Source organism: Tachypleus tridentatus, chromosome 4, assembly GCF_004210375.1.
Source record: "Tachypleus tridentatus isolate NWPU-2018 chromosome 4, ASM421037v1, whole genome shotgun sequence".
Taxonomy (NCBI): Eukaryota; Metazoa; Arthropoda; class Merostomata; order Xiphosura; family Limulidae; genus Tachypleus; species Tachypleus tridentatus.
In genome coordinates this window covers 29053673-29076778 of record NC_134828.1, presented here as the reverse complement: position 1 = coordinate 29076778, position 23106 = coordinate 29053673, and the positions used below count along the sequence as shown (strand labels likewise).

General features: G+C 34.9%; 1 long non-coding RNA gene across 1 annotated transcript; it reads left to right on the top strand.

Annotated features, from left to right (window-relative positions):
- The first annotated feature begins 9497 nt into the window (after window positions 1–9497).
- Window positions 9498–15577, top strand: LOC143248764 (uncharacterized). Its single transcript, XR_013027168.1, has 5 exons — window positions 9498–9843; window positions 10373–10431; window positions 12499–12603; window positions 14879–14946; window positions 15414–15577. It is a non-coding gene; the product is annotated as an uncharacterized LOC143248764 (long non-coding RNA).
- Window positions 15578–23106: the final 7529 nt, after the last annotated feature.

The following is a 23106-nucleotide window of genomic DNA, read 5'->3' as shown; positions in this document are numbered from 1 at the left end:
AAGCAGTGTACAACAATACCAAGACAAAGCAGCGACATAATGGTGCTGTCGGTTGATTATACGTGAATTAGTTCAATGCAGATATATATCATGATCGTTTCTGTATGGATTCACTTTGCTGTTGATGGCCGATGAAGATGGTTATTCACTCGTGTAATGTTTTCACTGTGCACAGTTGTCACGTGTTGCGTGGTTTTGTTTACTATATGTACCGTGTTTACTCGCTTATAAGACGGGGATTTTTCCTCGAGATTTCGGGCTCAAATTGGGAGGGCCGTCTTATAGGCGAGGTCTACAGACATAGAAAATAAATTTAGTTCACTCAGTTTATCAGATCGTTCCTCAAATGCGGAATTTCGAATTCCATTGACGGCAGTGAGGATGATGAACTTTGTGAGTTTATCGGCGGCAGAGATGACGTAGAGCAGGAGGAGAACACGGAGGAATGTGACCTCTACGATGATGGATTGTCCGAGGAGCAGTTTTATGAACTGTTTGGAGATAGCGACAACGAAGGCTTTTTTGAATTTCATAACTTGCATACTGATTTGCTGTGTTCTATTAAAGTGCAGTTTACGTAAACTCTTTTAATACTTTGAAGAAATGTGGTTTAAAAGTTAGCATAAACGTACTTTGATACTGAAATATGTTGTGATAAGTTTTGTGCGTTAGATTGTTCTTTGTTATGTGTTTTAAATATGAATATTTATCATACAGTAAATAAAATAGTTGATGAAATTCCATTAAACGCTTGAACACCGAGTTTGGATTTATTCATTTATTTTCACTTGTCTATCTCTTCTATTTTTCTCCTTCTAATCTGAAATCGAAATATCGTATACGAAACCCAAAATTAGGTTTCTATTAATTTCCATTTTTTTCACTTTTCTCTCGTTACCTGCTTTCCTTCCTTCGTCTTATAAACGAGTCTAAACAGAATATCGACAATCTCTCAGGTGAAGTTGGGACCCGTCTTATAAGCGAATCGTCTTATAAACGAATAAAAATACACATTGTATGCATTGTTCTGTGTAATCTAGGAAATACGTGTACAAACAGCAGAAATAAATGTGAGTAATAAACACCATTGTCGTTTAATGTCACTAATGACACACGTGAAAATATGTACTAGATGTTTAAAGATGATTGAAATTCCTGTTAAAAGTTCAGATGTGAATTTAGTCTGTACAGAACGTATATGGTATTTTGAAAGTTCACGAGGAAAAATTTTAACCAATTGCATCGTCCTCATCCACGTGCTTTGTACGTAGTAGCAGACGTATCCATGCCATGTTTGGTGAGAGGTTTATGAAACCGTCAAATCATTTATAATATTATTTTATTGATTTTAAAGAGAGGGCTGCAAGTGGTTTATATGCAGAAACTTGCCTTAATTATTTAGATAATATTATTTTTTATTTTAATTTTTTATTATGTGAGAGTAATGTGTAAATGTGACGTAAACATTTCATTTAATATAAGTGGTTCTATCTTGAAAGTATGTATGGACTAGGTGTCTAAAAGTAATTACTCAAATGAGTGATGAGATTTGCAAATGAAATTATATTGTAGAATTAATGTTTTCAGTTATGAATGTGACAAGTGTTTCTGTCTCACTAGTAATGATTCAAATACATAACCTTTATGTATATCGCAAGTAATTGGAGAAAATTGGATAAATATTATTATTAGCCCTAGTTTTCACCTACCGATTGACCACGATTTAACGATAACTGTAGCTATGTAGTTTATGCAGCTTAAAATAAAATAACTTCTTGACTCATACTCAATGATTCCTACTTCATTAAACAATTTTAACAGGTTAAAATGTAAAAGTTCAGAAATTGGAAGATAAATATCTGTTAAATTATGGTAGGATTATTTATTGTGATCACAGAGTAAAATAATTTTGGCGTGAAAACGAAGTAAATCTCAAATATAACGAGTTTAAAATTAATTTATATTTTTCGTAAGACAGTATATCAGGCCTATTATATATTTTAATACATATAATATTGTTAATGCACCCGTTTTACGATTTTCAAGAATTAGAAGAGTATCTACATAAACATAATACTACTGCCTGTTTGATGTCCAAGCAGCCCCTAGGCCCGATATGGCCAGGTGATTAAGGCACTCGACTCGTAATCCGAGGGTCGTGGGTTCGAATCCCCGGTATGGATTCCTGTACGTGGTGAGGGACCTCAGGAGAAGGTTCTGTTCTTTCAGTTTACTTCCTCTGGGATTTAAACATTCACCCACGTGTTTTCTGTGTGTGGTGACTCGTGAAGGGAGGAGAGAGGATCCTGGTGGTTGAGGGTCCAACCTAACATACCACTTTGGCCTTGAATTCCTGTAGACGGGTGGCCCCTCGGCTGGTCTACTTGGGCCAGGGTCAACCCAAGTACTAATGTTGGATGTTCTCAACAAGTGTTGTGGACATTGTATCTGATGCTAGTGTGGGTATAGAGCTCACGAAACCCTGGCGTTGCTGCAATTCTTGTTTGGCATTGTAATGCATACCCTCGTAGGGCTCCATGGTGGATGGGGGTCAGTGGGCACCGATATATTCCTTTTTTATTATGATCCTCCAAATGAAAACTTAAAATAGGGAAAAACAGTCCATAGGTAAACAACCACGTCTTGGAGATTCTGAGCAACAATCTTCAACACTTATAACACCTGTTGTGCGTCATTTTCTTATACTACATCCTCTTTCATACAAACCTTTGAGATAGATGTCTCCCTTTTTCATTAGGAAGGGACTAGAGGGACATGCTGGCTCTCCAAAGTCAGTAACGAAGCTTTGCTCTGGTGACATATTGGTGGAAACATCCACATCTCAACACAGTGAACTCCTCTTGCATTCAAAGGCGATTAGGGATATGTACCTATTGAGGTTACACCTAATGCTACTTTGAATTCATCACGAGGAGTTATTGTTGAAGGGATTTGTAAAACATCCCCGAGTCAGAGATTCTCGCTGGTTTCTCCACCCAAGGAGTTTCTGTAGTGAGGCATATCTCCACTAAAGATGGAATTATGATGCTGACCAGTGTCCTCATTCTGGCATTTTATCACTACGTTCACCTTCCACCATCAAGACAGGTTATCTTAATTGCAAGATACTGCTCCAAACTCTCTCGGATGTTTCCAATGTCAGTGGTCTAGTTATTTGAAGAATATCTTGTCGTGGTTCCTTGATGTGTGCTCGTTGCAGTGGCAAGGACCACGATGCCTATGAGTGTGAAACAGATCCTCATTGCATCAATTGCAATGACTCTCACCTGTCATAATTTCGTTCTTATTTACCCTGAGGCTCGAAAGTTGCTGCCCACCACTTTATTTCGGGTGTATTCTACTGATCTTCATTCCACTACTACAGTGGGAGTGCAGATAGATCTCTCTGTCCCTCCAAAAGAATGGTTCTCAAACCAAATGAAAAGTCTTTTGACCTCCATGGTTAAAAATGTTGATGAATCAAATTCAACACCCATTTCTGTCCCTAACATACATTCCAGCAAATCCCAAGATTCACTTCATTTGGTTCTAGGTACGGGCATTTCCTTGGGTACATCTTCTCTCACCCCAAGATGCAAAACAATCATTCGTTTACGTCTTCAGTCGCTAGAATCCTCCAGGACAATAGATCTCCCCTTGAATAAAGATAGTAAAGAAAAAAAGACATGGTCTTAAATAGAAGGGTTCTCAATCCAGTTTCCTACATAAATAAAAATGACCACCTGGATACAATGGAACTGTCGAGGTTTACGTACTAATCTGGATGACATCAAAACATTGATTTCTTTCTGCAATCCTGTATGTCTTTCCTTACAGTCACCTTTTGGCAGTTTTCTTTGTACAGAAGTGGCAGGTTGTGTGATGGATGAGTGCATGGAGGCGAAGCACTATTGGTTGACCAGCATGTGCCCACCCTGTCGTTGCCACTCGACACACCCTTGGAGGCCATAGCCATCTGTGCTTCTTTGGGTCATACCATCACTGTTTGTTCTCTCTCTACCTGTCACTTGGAGAAACGTATGATCAATCAGACCTTGATGCTCTCAGTGAACAGTAGCTGTCTCCCTTTTTAATCCCGGGGACTTTAATGGAGATCATTTCCTCTGGGAAAGTGCTGATATTGATGGGAGAGGTCGCTCTGTAGAGCTTATGCTCTCTGATTACAACCTTTCTCTTTTTAATAGCGGTTCTTCTACTTATTTACACGCATCTAGTCAGTTCTTTACTGCTTCAGATCTTTCAATTTGCTCCCCTTCTATATTCTCTCACCTTTCCTTGGATGGTTAACAATAATCCACGAGGCCGTGGTTGAAGCCACCCGACCCGCGTAGCCCGGTGGAATCTGGATCAAGGAAACTGGCCCTCTTTCACTGCTCTCGCAGAACTTGATCCTGCCATTGTCTGTAAGCCATCAGTAGACGACTGTGAGGCATTAATAACTGACTGTATTATACAGGCAGCTGCTCAATGTACTCCTAAAACCTCAACACGTTTTCCACGATATCCTGGGATGCTTTTCATAGGTATTCCACACTCTCACACTGCATCACTTTCCAGCAGGTCCATGCGGTGGGTAAGGCGTCAAAGCCGGAAGGAATGTTGGATTAAGTTTACAACCAGCATATCTTCTACCATCAGTTCCAAAGTCATATGGGTCAAGATTCGAAAGGTCAGTGGGCAATATAATTTTGTTCCCCTCTTGATCCTGCTCTCTGATGGCCAGCAAATAGCTGATACCCAGAGCATCACCGATACCCTAGGTATCCTTTTGCCGGTATCTAGCACTTCTGCTTCTTCCTCCACCTTCTTAGCCATCAAGACTCAGGCAGAGCCATCACCTCTGTCCTATCGAGCTGATTGTCTCTATGACTATAATAGTCCCTTTACACTGGTGTAACTCAAACTGGCTCTTCATCAATCTGGCAGTACATAATTCAGACCTGATGATGTTTACTATGAAATGCTGTGCCATCTATCTTTTGCTATTCTTCTGGTTGGTTTTAACTGGATCTGGTAGGAGAATGTTTTTCCTGATGCCTGGCACGAGGCTATTGTCCTACCTTTCTCTAAGCCTGGGAAGGATCCTAAGGTTCTTTCAAACCACTGTCCAGTTGCTTTGACGAGCTGTCTCTGTAAGATCTTAGAGATGATGGTTAATGCTCGTCATGTTTGGTTCCTAGAATCAAACAACCTCCTCTCGCTCACCCAGTGTGAGTTCCAACGACAGTGATTCTCCATGGACAACTTGATTTGATTTCAAACATCAATCAGAGAAGCCTTTTTGAAATGACAACATCTTGTATGAATATTCTTTGACATTGAGAAGACTTATGATACAACATGGAGGTTTGGCATTTTGCGAGTCAGTCGTCAAACAAGAGGTATATTGAGTGGCAGCTACAGACTGCTTTTAATCGTTTATTGAGGTGGACCACAGCAAACGGCTTTAACTTCTGTCTCTAAAACCGTTTGCATGCTGTTTTGCCATCAGTGGTGTATTCACCCTGATCTTGGACTCTGTATGGGTGAAGTTGTGCTGCCTGTGGTCCCTGAGACAAAGTACTTGGGGCTAATCTTTGACCATAAGCTCACGTTTATACCACACATCAAGCAGTGGGTAAAATGTACAAGAGCACTGAACATCCTCTGTGCCATTTCTTTCACCACTTGGGAAACAGATCGATGTTCTATGCTACATATATATTGTGTTATTATTCGATTGATCATCATCAAGGACTTTGGTTCTGCACTGGGGCTTTTGCACTTCCCAGTTCACTGCTTATACATAGAGTCTCATGAACCTCCTTTGCAACTTTCTTTATTATGTGCTTTGAAACGTCATTCCTTACTAAAGCATCCCACCTGGGGATGTGTTTTCCTTCCTTGGTGGACCATACTTTTCCTGAACAGATGATCTGCCATTGCTCCTTTTGGCCTTCGCATCCAGGTGCAATTGGATGAATTGGGTCTGTCTTTGGATAACATTGCAAAATCCACTGGTCAGCCCATCCAACCATGGCTTATTACAGCCCCTTTCTTTAAGTCATCTGAAAGGCAGATACTCCCGATTGTAAGTACCGTCTTTTATTTACTGAACAACTTTCGAGCAATCATTCCATTCCAATTTATACAGATGGTTCGAAATCAGATGACTTTGTGGGCTCTGCCATGGTTTGTTGTAGTTCAACGGTTTTGCAGCTTCTGTGTTCACTGCTTGATTGTATGCCATTTCTCTTGCCCTGAATTATATAAATGCTAAGCAATACTCAAATTGCACTATTTATACCAATTCGATTAGTTTTCTACTGGCCCTGGAATCGCTTCCATTAGTTCACACCCTATTCTCGCCAATATTCAAAACCAGCTCGCTCATTTCTCTTGATCATCTACTTCTACCCAGTTTTTCTGGGTACTGGACGACGTTGGTATTCGCGGGAAAGAGCTCACCGACACCCCAGCTAAATCTATCTGTTCTGGAACTATCACCACTGTGCCTGTTCCATACATAGATTATGGTCCTGTAATCAAGGCTTGGCTCTGTGCCAGTTGACAGTCGACTTGGGTGAGCAACGTGAAAACAAGCTTTTCCAAATAAAGCTCTATATTGGACTTTGGCTGTCTTGCTACCGTAAGGATCGGAAGAGGAAGTTGTTTTAACTAGACTACACATTGGTCACAGTTTTTTAACTCGTCGTTTTCTTTTATCTGGAAGTGGTGCATCAGTGTGTAGTCTGTGTAACACTCAGGTCACACACAATAAGCCACATTTTACTGTCTTGCTGTCGTTATGACACTCAATGACGGCGCCATTTTAAACAAGTTCTTTCCCAAGGTTTGTCCGTGACGTGAGACAGTGTTATTGGTGATGGTGACACTGTTCACCTTGGAAATGTTTTTTTAATTTTTGAAAGCCATTAATCTTTTTAATGCTATTTAATTTTTTAGTTTATGCATTAAACCTTTTTAATGTGATTCCCTTTTAAGAATCAAAGAATATCTAGTTCTATTTGAAATAAGAAAATGGCCGTAACGTCAAATAACTCGGAACAAGGACTAGAAAGCCCAACTTCAGGTGACTAACACTGCTGTTTGAGCTACCCGTTAGTCATCCTGGTGAAGATGATAATTACAATTATGCTACAGAAAGTCCTGTACAACTTATAGTACTGTAGTTTTTCTTACCGTTATGTACTAGATGTAAAATTGGTTTTAATGCTATTTATATTTTTTAAAACTTTGTTTTACCTTAATTTAATTTTATAAGTTTTACTAGTTTTAATCTAATTTTAATTTTTTACCGGATGTTTGGCACAGAAAACCAAGTTGTTTTTTGCCATAAAACACAAACCAACCAACCAACAAATCCCCGTCACACCAAACATGCTCGCCCTATCAGCCGTGGGGGCGTTATAATGTGACGGTCAATCTTACTATTCGTTGGTAAAAGAGTAAACCAATAGTTGGCGGTGGGTGGTGGTGACTAACTGCCTTCCGTCTAGTCTTACACTGCTAAACTAGGAACGGTTTGGATAGCCCTCTTGTAGTTTTGCGCGAAATTCAAACCAAACCAAGTAGCCCCAGTGACACAGCTATAAACCGGGTTTCGATACCCGTGGTGGGCAGAACACAAATAGCCCATTATTTCCAAGTAAATACTTCAGGGTGTCGAAGGACTTCACCATAATTTGTGTGGAAGCTCATTAGGTCCATACGGATGTAAAAACAAATTTTTAGTTTTGCATTTTGAACTTTTCTGGTTTTCTTACCATTACTTCGTCCCTTTTCGATAGATCTTTACTAAATTTGGTGTGAAAGTTTACTGGATCCGTGCAGGATAATACATGAAATTATACAATTTTATACAATTGCATGTAAGGGGAGCTTTTCATGTTCTAAGATGATATTTCACTAATCGCCAATTTGCATAACTTCCCGATACTTGGACGAGTATTCCAGCGATGTAATAATAGTATTTCTATCACACTGTGTTCATCACATCCGTTCCCAAGTACGCGATTCTCTGAAATCATGGCTCTTTAGGCCGTTAGGAATATAATGAACTTCATAGCAGTCGAAACACTATTTGTATATTCCATTTGTTACCGCGAAGCTGGCCAAGCATGATCGTAATTATACTCGTTACAATAAATTATGTTAGGACTATTATGTAAGCGAGCAGATCAGGCCTGCTATTTGGGTTTAGGTGTTAAGTCAAGTACTACAATATAATTTTGTTTTCTAGAAAATTACAAACCAAAATTATCTGAACTTCTTTTGATGAAACATGTAAAAATGACGTCATAAAATGGTCAACATTGTTTTTTGTGTTTTGTATTTAGTTTTAATGGTAAGTGTTTATCAAATAATACTTAAATACCGCAACCACCCAACTAAATACACTATGGTTGTATGATAGAGGTATCTATGGGCTATCTGTGGATGGCGGAGTTATATATGAGACTTCAAAGGTATTAAATTATTAAAATGTTTAATTTGACTTCGGTTGTTAAGTAAGAAACTTAACTGTGTGTGAAATGAGAGATTTATTTTTTGAAATTTCTCAAATGATAACAAGACAAGCGTGACCTTTCTTTCATATAAGGCTTAAAATTATCTATTTAATTTATACCAAGGCCAGATAGAATTCTAGTTTGACTTCTGTAACAATAAATTAGCTTCTTAACCCCTAATAAAGCTAAATTAAGTTGTAAAACTAATAAACTTAATTCATGTATCTAAAGCTGAAAAGTATGCAAACGTTATGGATTTTCTTATAATTAGTTTAAATGTCAACTTTATCAAAACTAACATTAATGCTCTTCGGTTTTTATGTTGAGTTCAAATAACAGAAGTTCGGTTCATCTGAAATGTAATTACTCATTAATGTTCGTAACGTTATTTTTATCTTGAAGGGACGCATAAATTATTGATAAACTGAGTTGAAATGAATCACTGAAACCATCGTTGAATCGAAAAGTCACACGGACCTTGGCATGTAGTACAATTATAAACTGATCTATAAACTTAAGTAGTGTTATCTTAAGCAGCTCACATTATTAGTAATGCTATTATGCAGTGAAATTATAAGGGAAAGTAAGGTATTCTTTGTACTTAAAATGCATGAACCTTATTTATAAGCTTTCTATGTGTTGTTGTCGAATTAAGCACAAAGCTACTTAATGGGCTATCTGTGCTCTGCCCACCACGGGTATCGAAACCCGGTTTTAGCGTTGTAAGTCCACAGACATAACGCTGAGCCACTGGGGGGCATTCTGTATGTGAAGAACGTCTTTGGAAATAACAAAAGTTCACTCCATTAAAGTCTGGACATTTTATTAATACAAGACACCGTTAAGACGACTGTAAACTCTATATAAGGATACACTGGATTGTTTTCTGCAAAACATACGGAGCTCTACATGCAAATAACATAAACCTGAACAAACAGTGAAGCGATAAACAAAAGGCTGTGGTGATTCATCAGTTATGCTGTTTGAAGACAACGTTCCATCAGAAACACTAGAATAAAGAGTTCCTTGGTACTAGATCAACATGCTAAGGAAACTTCTTACTGTAATGTACGAGTCAAAATCTTTTTTCTTTTCCTTCTATTGTTAAGATTTGTATAAAAACGCAACAATTTCACCAAAATATTATCATCCGTCTGACTCAGAACATCAGCTGACAGTTTGAACACTGTAGACTTGTTCTTCTAAAACCATCAGAAATGAAGAGTCTCGCGGTATTGCTTCTGGTTACTGTTTTATTGCGGTCGCTTGGGGCAAAGGAAAGGACATGGAAAATTACACAAGTTAATGTGCAGTAAGTGACTTTTATAATATAATTCATGTAACAGGTTATAGGATATTATAGAATAATATCATTCACACTAGTTCTGGCTAGTTTCACGAACTTCCTTGATATAACGTAATAATGAATAAAGATGAAAGGTCAATGTAAGTGTTTGTATTTTATCGTATTTATATTTACAATAAGTAACACGTTAATTGCATGTTGTTGGTTGCAAAGCCACACAATGGATTATTGGTTCTGGGTCCTCAGCGGAAATTTAGGCCAGAATATGTTATACGCTTACAAAAGAGTGACTGGTGAATAGGAATAGTAACCACAAGAAAATTTAATCACCCATGATTTTTTTTGAGGGAATGAGGGTAGAGTTGAGGAGTGGTTTTGCTTGGGCCACGAAAGGAACGAATATATTCATTTGGAAATTTTTTATTTGTTGCAATTTTCGATGATTTTTTTTCTCTTTTCAAATAGCCTATAACAGAAAGAAAGAATTAATAACAGAGCTTTAGCATGTTTGTTCATTAACTTTTAATTATTACAGGCGATAATATAGAAGACAATAAAGAAGCAATGGCCATTATTGAAAGTTTCCCACAGGAGGTAAGTACTGTCGATAATAGTTATTTAAATGTGAACTAATGAGGATCATTAAATAACAATATTTTATTATTTGTGTTCACGATTATCATTATTATTATAGAAAATTATTTATATGGTTGTTTTTATTTGAATATTTCATGGCATGTTCTGAACAACTCGGTCTAGGAAGTTGTATATTCGTTTGTTCACTCATACAAATGACATGTTCTGCACAGAATTACCTGAGTAGACAAGTAAGAAACTTATTACAGACAGGCATAGCTGTTCCTAACTTTAAAGTGGGATCAGCAGATAATTAACCAGTCACTAAAATCCTGTACGTTGGTTAATTTTAACTGAATAACAGGATTTACTGTCACGTTTAAAAATTACCCACAGATGGAGGTGAGAAGGTTATTTAGTAGTACCGCGTCTCGAACTCCAAATTCTAGGGTTCCCAATTCCAAAAAATTAACCACTGGGCCACATTCTAGTATAAACATACATCCATAAGAATAGCATGTTTCAATAAATTTGTTTCTAAGCGTAGAGCTACACGGTTGGTTGACTGTGGTGTGCTTGCCACGAGTATCTAAACCCAGTTTTAGAGCCATCGTAGTTACTGCTGAATCACTAGAAAATTATGTCTATTTGTACTACACAAGGGACATCTTTACTGCGCCTATTACGGTATCTAAACTTAGTTTGGTTATAAACCTTTAACCTTTCTCTTCAACTTCTAGGGGCTTTGTATTAGTGAGCTATATTAACGTTCCATCGCAGAGCAGTAGCAGATCTCTTATATCTCTGTATACTAAATAACTTAAAAATTGAGGGCTATCTGCCTAACCGTTCCCAGTTTGCTGGTTATTGATTAGAGTGAAGGTAGCTAGTAAACATCAAACACCCACAACTCTCGAGCCACTTTTTTACCAAGGAAAAGTAGGATTGATCGCAATTTATAATGCCCCCAGAGTTGAAAGAACGAGCATGCTCACTTAAACTCACAACCAACAGCACATGGCCAGTCGAGTACCCTAACCATCATGCCATGACAGACCATTTTCTTCAGTCAAATAATGCATTAATATAAATAAAACAACTAAACATTAGTGCCATGGTTTGATTTTACAAATGCGTTAGATTTTACGTCCAAACATTGAGCCGAAATACAATGAACAATATGCCACACCTTGTAATAAAATAATTGGACTCAACTCTTACAATTGTATCAGAAAAAATCATTTTGTTTGTTACGATACATTATTGAAGTACTACTTTTATTGTAAAATAGTCTAGTAAACCATAATAACACGATGTTCCAAATTCTTCAGTGTCAACATTTGAACTAAATTCTTGAATTATATTAGAAATTCACTCCTTCTTTTTTACTTGCTTTCATATAGGTCTTTCAATAATCAGTGTTTTTGAAATTAACTATGGAGTTACTGTCGAAGTAGTAATTTACTACTTTGGCCCGGCATGGCCAGGTAGGTAAGGCACTTGACTCGTAATCTGAGGGTCAGGGGTTCGAATCCCCGTAACACCAAATATGCTCGCCCTTTCAGCCGTAGGGGCGTTATTATTGTACGGTCAATCCCACTATTCGTTGGTAAAAGAGTAGTCCAAGAGTTGGCGGTGGGCGGTGATCACTAGCTGCCTTCCCTCTAGTCTTACACTCTAAATTATTGACAGCTAGCGCAGATAACCCTCGTGTAGCTTTGCGCGAAATTCAAAAAACAAACAAACAATTTAATATTTTTGCTTTTGTTTGAAGTTAAACACAAAGCTACAAAATTGACTATTCTCGTATTGTAAGTCCGCAGATACACCGATTTGCCACTGGGAGACAAGTTATCTTGTCAAGTTAAGATAAAAACTTCCTGGTATTAATAAATCACACTGCTAGTGAAATATTTAAAAACGTAATAACGTTGTTTGAGCAGACAGCAACAACCTGAATCAGATGTGAATTCAGTTACTTTAATCACTTGTGGTGGGTAGTAATAAATTATGTTTCAAGTGGAAATCTATAAAACGTAAATAATCCATTGTTTCTTTACCATCACGATACTTCTCGTCTTTCAGAAAAAAGATGCCTTTGAACAGTGCATAAACGAAAATAATCCAGACTCTCTGAGCGGCGAGGAGATCAGGCAGAAGATGTGTGACGACACAGAATTTGCAGAAACGGTAAGCTGTTTATAAACCAACCAATTCCTCCGAATTAGAGACGCTTTATGAAGATACCAGTCTACTGCCACACTTCAGAAACAATTCATCGACTGAACATTGTCATTGTGACATATGTTCGTGCAATAATCTAAGATTGTGTTACATTTTGAAATATTTAGTAGTATTGTCAGGATGAACTTTGTACTTCAAAAACAGTTACCATGAATAGGAACTAAAATGGCGCTGTGTATTACGTACTACATATATTAGAAATAGGTACTAGTTATAGTAACATGTGTATGTAGGTTAAATACACCGTCTCTACGCTACATAGTTCACCCCACAGTCTTTCTCTGTTACCATCTTTTATTTAAATCTGAAGATGTTTGTATATGTGTGCATGGCCAGGTGGTTAAGGCTCTAGACTCCTAGTTTCAGGGTTCAAATGCTAATCACACCAAACATGCCCGTCCTTTCAGATGTGGAGACGTTATAATTATAGGTCAATCCCACTATGCGTTAATGAGAGAATAACACAAGAGTTGCAGGAAGTGGTGATGACGACTAGCTGCCTTCCCTCTAGTGCTGCATCGTTAAGTTACGGACGGCTACCCCTCGTAAAGCTTTGCGGGAAATTCAGAACTCACAAACAAACTTTACTAGTGCCACCTTTGATGCCTTTAATTATTAAATAAATAACATTTTATTTACTTAGTTATTAGAATTCTCTTTTTTGTCTTTAGTAACGTGTGTCTAAAAAGAATGAATGGTTGTGTTTACAGTATCGTATTTACAACATCTATTCATTATTCAGATCATTGTTATCGAAGATAGTTCTATATAAATTGTTTATTTTCTTTCACTGTCATATTTATAATCTTTCCGCTGTTCCTTCAAAGACACTAATGTTGTACTTCATAATTAATTACATGCCACTTGTTATATCAACCTGAATTTGTTTTAGACAATATTATATAATTTTAATTGTAAGAAGTTTAAAGTTAACTAAAATTCGGTTGAAATATTTTCAAATTAATATTCAAAATTTAAGATGTTTTATATTAATAATAAACATATTGATTTTATTACATACCTATATCTCAAATAAATTACTTAATATACCACTTTTCAAGACTGAAACAGGTTATACACTGTGTCCTACATATGCGTCAATAGCAATGAAAGAGTTAATGTGGACAGTTAATTTGAACTCCAACATGGTTGTGGGATTGGGATGGATTTGGTTTTATTATCTAACTTCTCTATATTTATGTCTTCATTAATTCTATAAAGCTTCTCTGATGACAACAGTAAAAATGTAATTATTTTTACCTAAAATAAAAAAGTTAAATGCGTTGTTACATAATTTCGTTTCTTTTAATAAGAAATTCCTATAAGTAAAATATTATTTTATTTATTTCTTCCTTTTTCATCATATGTTTTTTCTATATAAAAACTGTATGTATGTAATTAATTATAGTCTAACTATTACATCACATCAATATGTTAGTTCCTGTTCACAAACTTTACTTTAAATGCTCATTTCATATGCACGATCCTTGGAAGAGATTTTTACGGTCTGCACTTTATCCATGTAAATTATAAACATAATTCTGATATTCTATAAACCTTTTTATCAGTAAAAAGTAAAATAAAGGAGCAGACTAGTTAAATTCATTGTGTTTATATATGTTACCGTGGTGGTAACATATTTATTGGAACATATTCATACTTTGTGAATGTTATAAACATTGTTATAACTTTCCTAACTTTTGAAGTCTGTATTATTAATTATTATATTTTCACACTAAGTTTCTTCGAGTTTAAGATCAAAGCTACATGATGAACTGTCTTCGCTATGCAAATTACGGGTATCGTACCCTAATTTGTGACGATGTAAGTATATAAGGTCACCTTTCAGTCATAGTGGGAGTAACTGACCTCAGACACAGCGACACTAATATTGTTTATCTATATAAAGTTACAGATGTTTTCGTTCTCAATCTTTAGAACACTTAAATATTATGATAGATTTTATGTTAAGCTACAATATAAAATATTTCCTGATGAGCAGACTAAGAACAACATTGTTACTGAATGTTACATTATATACAATATGTTATTAAATATCTTTGAGTTTTTACTATTATCAAAATATAAATTCCAAATAATTCTATAAGATTAAAATAGAAACAATTTTTTATTGTAACACCTTCCTAATAGACTGATTTACGATAAAATCTGTTTACTTGGCTTTCATAATATATATATATAATTTTCTTTTTACTTGTAGATTAAAAAGTGCGCGATGGGCAAGATGGGAAGAAACTGACGGATTTGTAGAAAACCTACATTTATCTAGTAAGTGTTAGACATGTCTTGGAAGATAATATGACATGTTTTATTTAATATAAGTTTATAATGTAAAGTCTATTCACTTTAATCTATTGGAGCAACTTTCTATTGTTTTCTTAATATTGTATTTAACAATGTTTGAATAACTCAAATTCAAATTATATTTTCTAAGAAATATGATCTAGAAGTTTCTCTACTTTTACCAACGTCTAATAGAATTGTTTTGTAGCTCTAATTGTAAATTTGGTTGTAATAATTCCATAGATTTTCCAAACTTCTTACAATATATTACAGTAACTCAAGAACTGGTTACTCCGACAACAAGTAGGAGATGAATTCGTTTAATTAAAGTATGAATCTCCAAATGTTAGAAGATTTTAATATTCATACCATTAATACTGAATTATTTACAGAATGTTTATGTAACACTATTAATGCTGCAGTAGATTTAAAAACAAACTTTTTTATTTCAGAAATGACTTAACATCTAATGAGGAAGTCTTCACTTGATTTACAAAAATCTGACTATACAGTTGTTCTGTCTTTATTCTTCTGCATGTTATTATTAATAGTTTAATTGTTTCTAGTGTGCTGGTCTTCATTCAATTTGTTTTTATCTTTCAGTGAAATAAATTCATGGATAAAATGATTGTTATAAATTGTGTTTAATAAACATTTTGTTTGAAATGACGAATGAAGAGAAAAATTAAAACCAGGAAAAACTAATACAAATAAATTTCGATTAATTAATCCATAAATCATACAATAAAATTAATATTTATTAATCTAATTGTGGCGAAGAACGTCTTTGCTGTAACTTAGAACTTTAGCGTCACTCAGTTTGTAATAAAACAGTTAAAATTAATCTTTATCGTTTCAAAACAAAATAAAATTATAACTGCAGTAAAACGTTCAAGTAAACTATTAAATAAAACTAAAAGAATGAATTTTCTAAAACCAGTTAAAATTTTCACTTATTATTGAAAAAGCAAAGAAATGAAATGTTTTATTTCTCATATTTTCTCTTTCTCTAAGTTTTTTGAGGATATGTGGATGGCACAGAAAATACACAAAAAGAGTTTGGTAAAATTTTCCCTAATTATTAAAGATAGAAAGAAAAGAAATGTCTTATTTCATGTATTTTTCATTTTCTAGCTTTTGAGAATATGCTGTTAGGCACTGTCTCTCTGTTTAATATTTTTAATGTTAGATTAGACCACACTACAGACTTTAACCTATATATATAAACACACCACAATAATCTGTGTCTGACCGTTTTTCTATTGCATAAGTACTTCCAGATCTCTGAGACAATCTCAAACAAACCAATATTTTGGCATTTTCATTGGGGATTCACAACCCTATCCATTTGTTTATTACTATTATTGAATAATTATTATTTTAAACGTCAACTACTTTCGGATATAGCGCCACCTTCTTACAAAAAACTTAAAAACATCTATTAAATTTTCTATAACACAACATACATTCTGTGCAACACAAACAGTGTGCCACCATTCTCCAAAGAGGATTACAATGACAATACAATGGCCGCCACTTTTGTAATAATGCACAGATGCACATGAAGTTTCTACTACAACAGCCATCATGACACTGACATGACTGACACTTCCAACTTTACCTTGCAGCGTCATCACATGATTATTAACTTACTGATTAACTAGTACAAGGTGGAAGGACATCAAAAGGTCGGTGTTAAAAGTGGGTAACAGAAAGCACCACTACCACCAGTAGTTTTGTCTCTGTCTCTTAGTGGAAAATCGTCCTAACTTTCACACATTGTGTGGCATGTTTTAAATTTATACAAATTGACTGATTATAGGTCAAACAAACTTTTCGATGAGGTAATAAAGGATACTATAATAATTCTTTATAAACAAGTTCCATGAAACATAGGCTTTTCACTGTAAACTCCACATTGAAAAAGGCTTCTGTAAACATCTCGGACAGTGAGATAAGTATTACAAGAGCATACAATGTCTCTCACACATTGGGCATCGTTCAACCAATTTATCACTAGAAAATTATTGCACTATTTTGATATTAGTGCAAAGATAAAGCTGCAGTTCTTATCCCTTTTAGCCTCGGAAAATACGGATTTTTTTCCCCTCAGAACGCGGTCCCAGTTGTGATGAATTATAGCCATTCTCTGAAATTTTTTATGTACATAGCAATAAATACTAACAAAATCATTCAACGTATCGTTCAGATGATGTTTATATTACAATTGTTTCGTAAAGTCAGTACCGAAGATCGTTAAATCCCATGCAAGTCTTCTTGTGGTTTGATGAAATTATGTTCCTGGCAGCATACTCTCAATTGTTTCAGGAACACCCAAACAGATTGGTATCTCGATACCTAACAACTTCAATGAACAACGTAGAAGGTATTAATATGCAAGAATAGTTGATTTCTGAAGATCTTGACATATAAAAAGCCGAAACTTCATCAAAAGAGAAGAGAATATCTGATACACTTGAGGCTCTAACCGAGTATGTTGACAATTTTACTTTGTAAAATACCTTTCTTTAGCGTTGTTCTGTTACGTACGAGTAGTTTCAGAAAGAGTGCAGCACTATACACTTAATCAAATATTTCCCGTTCTGGTCACTTCAATGTCAACATGGTTTCATTGAATGCCGTGACAATCACCACATTCCCTCCTAAGATAGAGACATTAACATTCATTTTGTGTGCTGTGTATATCACACTGAAATCATGTAAATATTTACATTAGAAATGTGCTCTCGACTGCCAGGTTTATATATTTAACCAATAATTATATGCAGTAACTCACTTGGTAAAATGGAGAAGTTTAGAAAATTTTCCTCCTCTTGTGATACACTTTGGTGAATTTCATACCCAGTCACCTTTTACTGGAAGCATTGAAGACATCTGAGGTGACGCCATATTGTAAAGTTTCTGAACCCGATAACATATCTATCAGGCTGGTATCACTTTATAATATCTCTTGTTAACCTATAATCAGGGTTTGCTGAATCAAAGGCTCCTTTGTCACAAAGCCTTTCAAGAGCTATTTGAATTAAGTATGATACAATATTAGTTGATACATTGACATAACTTACTTAATCATTTGAGTACTTAGTTGTTACTTTTATGTATGAATGTGTGGTATTTATTTATGTTTAATACATTCTTAACATACAACAATTACTGTCGTCCTAAAGTGTATTTACATGAAAATTCGATTTGAGACTTTTAAATATAATAAATTAATTCTCTTTTTAATACATTAAGCTATTAACAAGGAGGCATTCCAGGTTTGTAATAATACTATTTCAACCACACTATGTTCGTCACATTCATTGCTCAGGACGCGATTGTCTGAAATCATGGATTTTTAGGCTGGGTTACAATAATCTTCATAGCAGTCGAAACACTATTTATGTAACCCATTTGTTACCGCGAAGCAGGTCAAGCATGATCATAATTATACTTGTTACAATGAATTACGTTAGGGCTATTGTATAAGCGAGCAGATTAGGCCTGCTCTTTAGGTTTAGTTCTTAGGTCAAGTACGACAATATAATTTTGCGGTCTGAAAAATTACAAACTAAAATTGTCTGAAATTCCTTTGATGTATCATGTTGAAATGACGTCATAAAACGGCCGACATTGCCTGTTTGTTTGTTTTTGTATTTAGTTTTGATAGTAAGTGTTTATAAAATCATATCTAAATTTACTCCCCAAAACTAAATACACTATGGTAGTATGATAGAGGTACCATTGAACACTTAGAATTATGTGTTCGGCCTAATTCGTATATAATCTTATGACTATCGTGAAATCATAAACTCTGTGAACTATAAAGAAAGTCTGTTAAAGTTAGGTTTCAGCAATTAACAGATGCTGATTTGGAAATAGATTAACCTCATTCTTTATTTAAAAATACGATTGCTTGAAAAAGGACACTTTTCAAAATTGCATCTATAACTGCTTAAAATAACCAATTTTTTTAAGTGTATAGCTGAATTAAATTTTCTTTTTTCATCTAGTGTGTATATATATTGTCCAAAAAACTCCATTTCAATACATTTGTTAAACTATATTGTATTTGTATTCGCAAAATTACGCAAATATACACACTTTAATTATCTTACTGCTGTTCAGACCACCAGAAGCATTTTGTGCAATTTCTTCATAGTTTTTTGAATATCCACATTGTTCATCACCTTCCCAGCAGCACTCCTTCAAACAGGAGGGTCCATATTGATAGCAAAGGCAATTCTCTTTGATCGAGCATTTAGTGACACCAATGTAACCACAGTAGAAGTTCAGCATCTTGTTTAAAGCTTTTGGTTCATCAAAAGAGACAGGAACCGTGATTTAATCCATAATGTCGAAGTGGTCTGGAAACTTGTGATTTCTCGAGATCAACTAATGTCAACGTCTTTGCTTCCATGATCTATGTTTAACGTGCTGTACAAATGAGGCTGTACAACTTTATTATAGGTACAGTCTGCGTTGCAGACGAACATGGAGCTCGATGAGAGATGATTTTTTTTCCTCTAAATGTGAGTGCTTGAAGACAAATTTTGTGCAAGGTATTGTCTGTATTAGCTGCAGCACTGTCTCCTTGCCAATATAGGATGAAATCTTAACCAATGAGAGAATGAACTACTGGCAATACAATATAAACTTTTGTTGGTCTGATAGTCTGTGCAATGTCACAATGTGATGAAAACGATTCATTCGATGCATATCAAGGGTCTATTAATCCTACCACATGTGGAATACAGTGTGCTAACAGAACCACAATCTATGTGTCTGATGACTTTACAGTTAGCTGAGGAGTTGCATTCTTGGTTAGGTTTAATGGATTTAATATTTGTAAGATTAATTTAAATCATACTTCAAACTTGTATATATATTATATATAAACCATCTGGATATTTAAAATTTTCACTCCCAGAAACCTACACACTACCGTTGCTTGACATCTCAGGTATATTGGTATGTTTGAAAATGCTCAGAAAATTTTCTATAAAGCAATTCAAGGTTTGGAAATTCAATCAATTTCTGAACAGTGGCACAAAGACTATATAACAAAAATACCTTAACAAGAGAGAAATTTAAGTTATTGAAGACTGTACAAAAGTGAGAAAAACTTGAAATAATTATTATCAGAACTTTAGGTTTATTAAAACTGGAGCCTTTAAGAATATTCACACTGAGCCATAACCACGAATTTGATGACGTGCATTTTAGGGTTTCAACGCTATTATATTATTAAATTTCGTAATTGAAGCGTCATCAAAATATATATCAATACTTACGTCTGATAAATAGACATCTGAAACCCAATCTATCATTCAATTCGCCACTTTCACTGAAGTGTAACCCTAACACCAGACTGCACCAGACTCGAGAAAAGAAAATGTAGTTGTAATCTGAAGTAAAACTTCTTTCTTGTGTTAATATTCTCCAAAACAGTTTCAGAAACATCATGTTGTGATATTTTTCTTCGAATATTTTCCCTCAACAACTTCAGTAAGAGAAAAACTATTTATGTTACAATCTATTTTACCTTATGATTTCATAAGAATCTAAAACACGAAATATCCTTACAGCACACGTTATACGTAATCGTATATGTATTTATGCTGTCTTTAGGAAATCTTCCTTGTTCTGTTACTAAACTCGAAATTTTCAAATATATGACCATTTTTTATCTTTTGGACTTCGTATCTTAGACACGTTCTGAGTTAGATTGGCATTTAGTGACCCCGTTATAGTAATTTTAATATCATAATCAACGTACCAATTGAATAAATTACAACCATAAATATGTTTCTCAACTTTAATGGACCGCAACTTCCTGTTGAATGAGAAACCGTTTCGTTTTCTGTACTGAGGTCTTCTTCATGAGTACTACGCACCTTTCAAAACTTATACGTGTACAAGGACATCGATGAAATGTCATATTCAATACAAACTGTACATTGCTTTAAATATTTAGATTGTCATAACACGCACTCGTAAAAAACAAACAAACAAACAAAAATATGCAGTTCTTAATTGTTTGTGCACAGCTTTCGTTAAATTAACGAACTCGAGCGAGACTCACGCATATTTGTGAAAGTACCAGTCCACAGATCAAAGTATACACAGCCACATGGCCGTAATATTACAAACAACATTGTATTTTATCTATAAAATCTGATACGGAAAACTTGAATGGATGCAGTTTCCAATTTGTAACAGACTTTTTAAAAGTTTTTTTAAAGCCTCTACAAGGCACAGCTAATTTGAACGTCCACTTTCAGGTTCTTGTTTCCTTTGTTATAAAGCAGATAATTACACTATGGGTCAATGTTGTTCTCCTCACCGCAGTAGCCGAAACCAGATATCTTTTAGTGTAAGAAGCTACCACCCAACTACAGAAGTAGACACCACATTATATCTGCTGTTCTTTTAAGGTTTTGATTAATATGAAACTGGTAGAACGAGACCGTGCTTTAAAAAACAGTGCACCAATATTGAAATGGTATTTCTAGACCGCACCCTGAAAGTTAATACACCAGTTGTAACTGTTTAGAGTATCCCGAAAGCTAAAAATTAATCTGTCCTAAAGAATAGTGCTCCAACTGAAAACCGTGTTTTAAAGATTAATGTATTTTACAATATATAAAATTTATTTTAATAACTGATATAAACACATTCCGTATCGAAGTAGATATTATGATTTAAAGACATGTATAGAAACCTTTCTCAAATTCACCATATGACACAAAACAGACGTAATAGAGTCCTGAATTAAGTCATCGTAATTAAAACAAACGATTCTTTACTGAGTTTTAAGGCTGTCATACAATAAGCAACAAAGAGAACAATTTCTCTAACGGGTTCTTCACAAACGAAACAACGATTTATTTGATTTGAAATATCTACTCAGCTTCGTGAAACAAATTTTTATTGTGGGTCAAATGGAAGATTTTTTGTTTGAAAATCCTCTAATAAAGACAATCGAGACAAACAAGACATTTTCTTAACATAATTCTAAAAATGATCTATTTCTATTATAGTAAGACCAGGTAGAACTCTCTTTTGATTTCTGTACCAGTGAATTGGCGTTTCAATCCCAAAAATGCTGAATCAAGTTGTAAAACTAATAATCTCAATTAGTGTATTCAAAGTTGAAAATTGTGTGAACTTTATGGATTTCTTTATAAGTATTTTAATGGCAACTTGTTCTGTTGATTTATCTGTGACTAGTTACAGACATACATGATGACAGTAAGTCATTGTAGGAAATTATTTATCAGGAAAACTCATTAATGCATAGAAAATATATATATAAATCAAATTCATCATTTTTCTCATCACTTATTCTTTTACACATCGAGGCCTTTTAAATCTGGGAGAATAAGGTTCTATATTTAACTCTTCTTACAATTCATCACTGGTCACTTTATACTGTTTTTTTTTTCTTTTAATTTCTCGAAAACTTAATTAAAAATACCAAGTTAGTAGTTGCGAAATTTGTAGTGATTGCCTAGACATAAGGCAGCTTGTTAACACTACCAACAGTTTCTAATTATGATGTGTTAGAATAAAGGCAAAATAACTACTTAGCTCCACCTATCATCCACTAACGGAATACTCTTTACCAACCAAAAATGGAATTGACTATCACATAACAACGCCCTCGTTGCTGAAAGGACGAGCATATCCCAGTAGGATATTGAATACCGCGACCCTTAGATTGCGAGTGGAGTGTTATCAACGCCATGTTTGTCAAGCTTACTGAAAACTGGTTTCTGAAAACTTCCCGCACCATTATCCCTGAACAAAGGCTACTCGAGAGAACAAACCTTAGCTTCATAACTCGAAATACCATAGAAACAATTCATATTGCACTACCATACGAAACCTACCTATGTTATTATTTGAGTTTTCTCAGAGTTACTGGTGAGGGATGGAATTTCTCGAAACCAGTATAAATCAATGACAGCTTGTGGTTTATTTGAAATTCTCGATGTTTGGTTCAGATATTTTCAGAATTTTGTCTTCTCATTCATTCAAGATGCCTTTTACAATGACTTTTTTATTTTCAAGAGAAGTGTATTCAAATACACCTATTTTAGATTGTTTTCTGTACAGCCAAACGGAGCACTACATGTT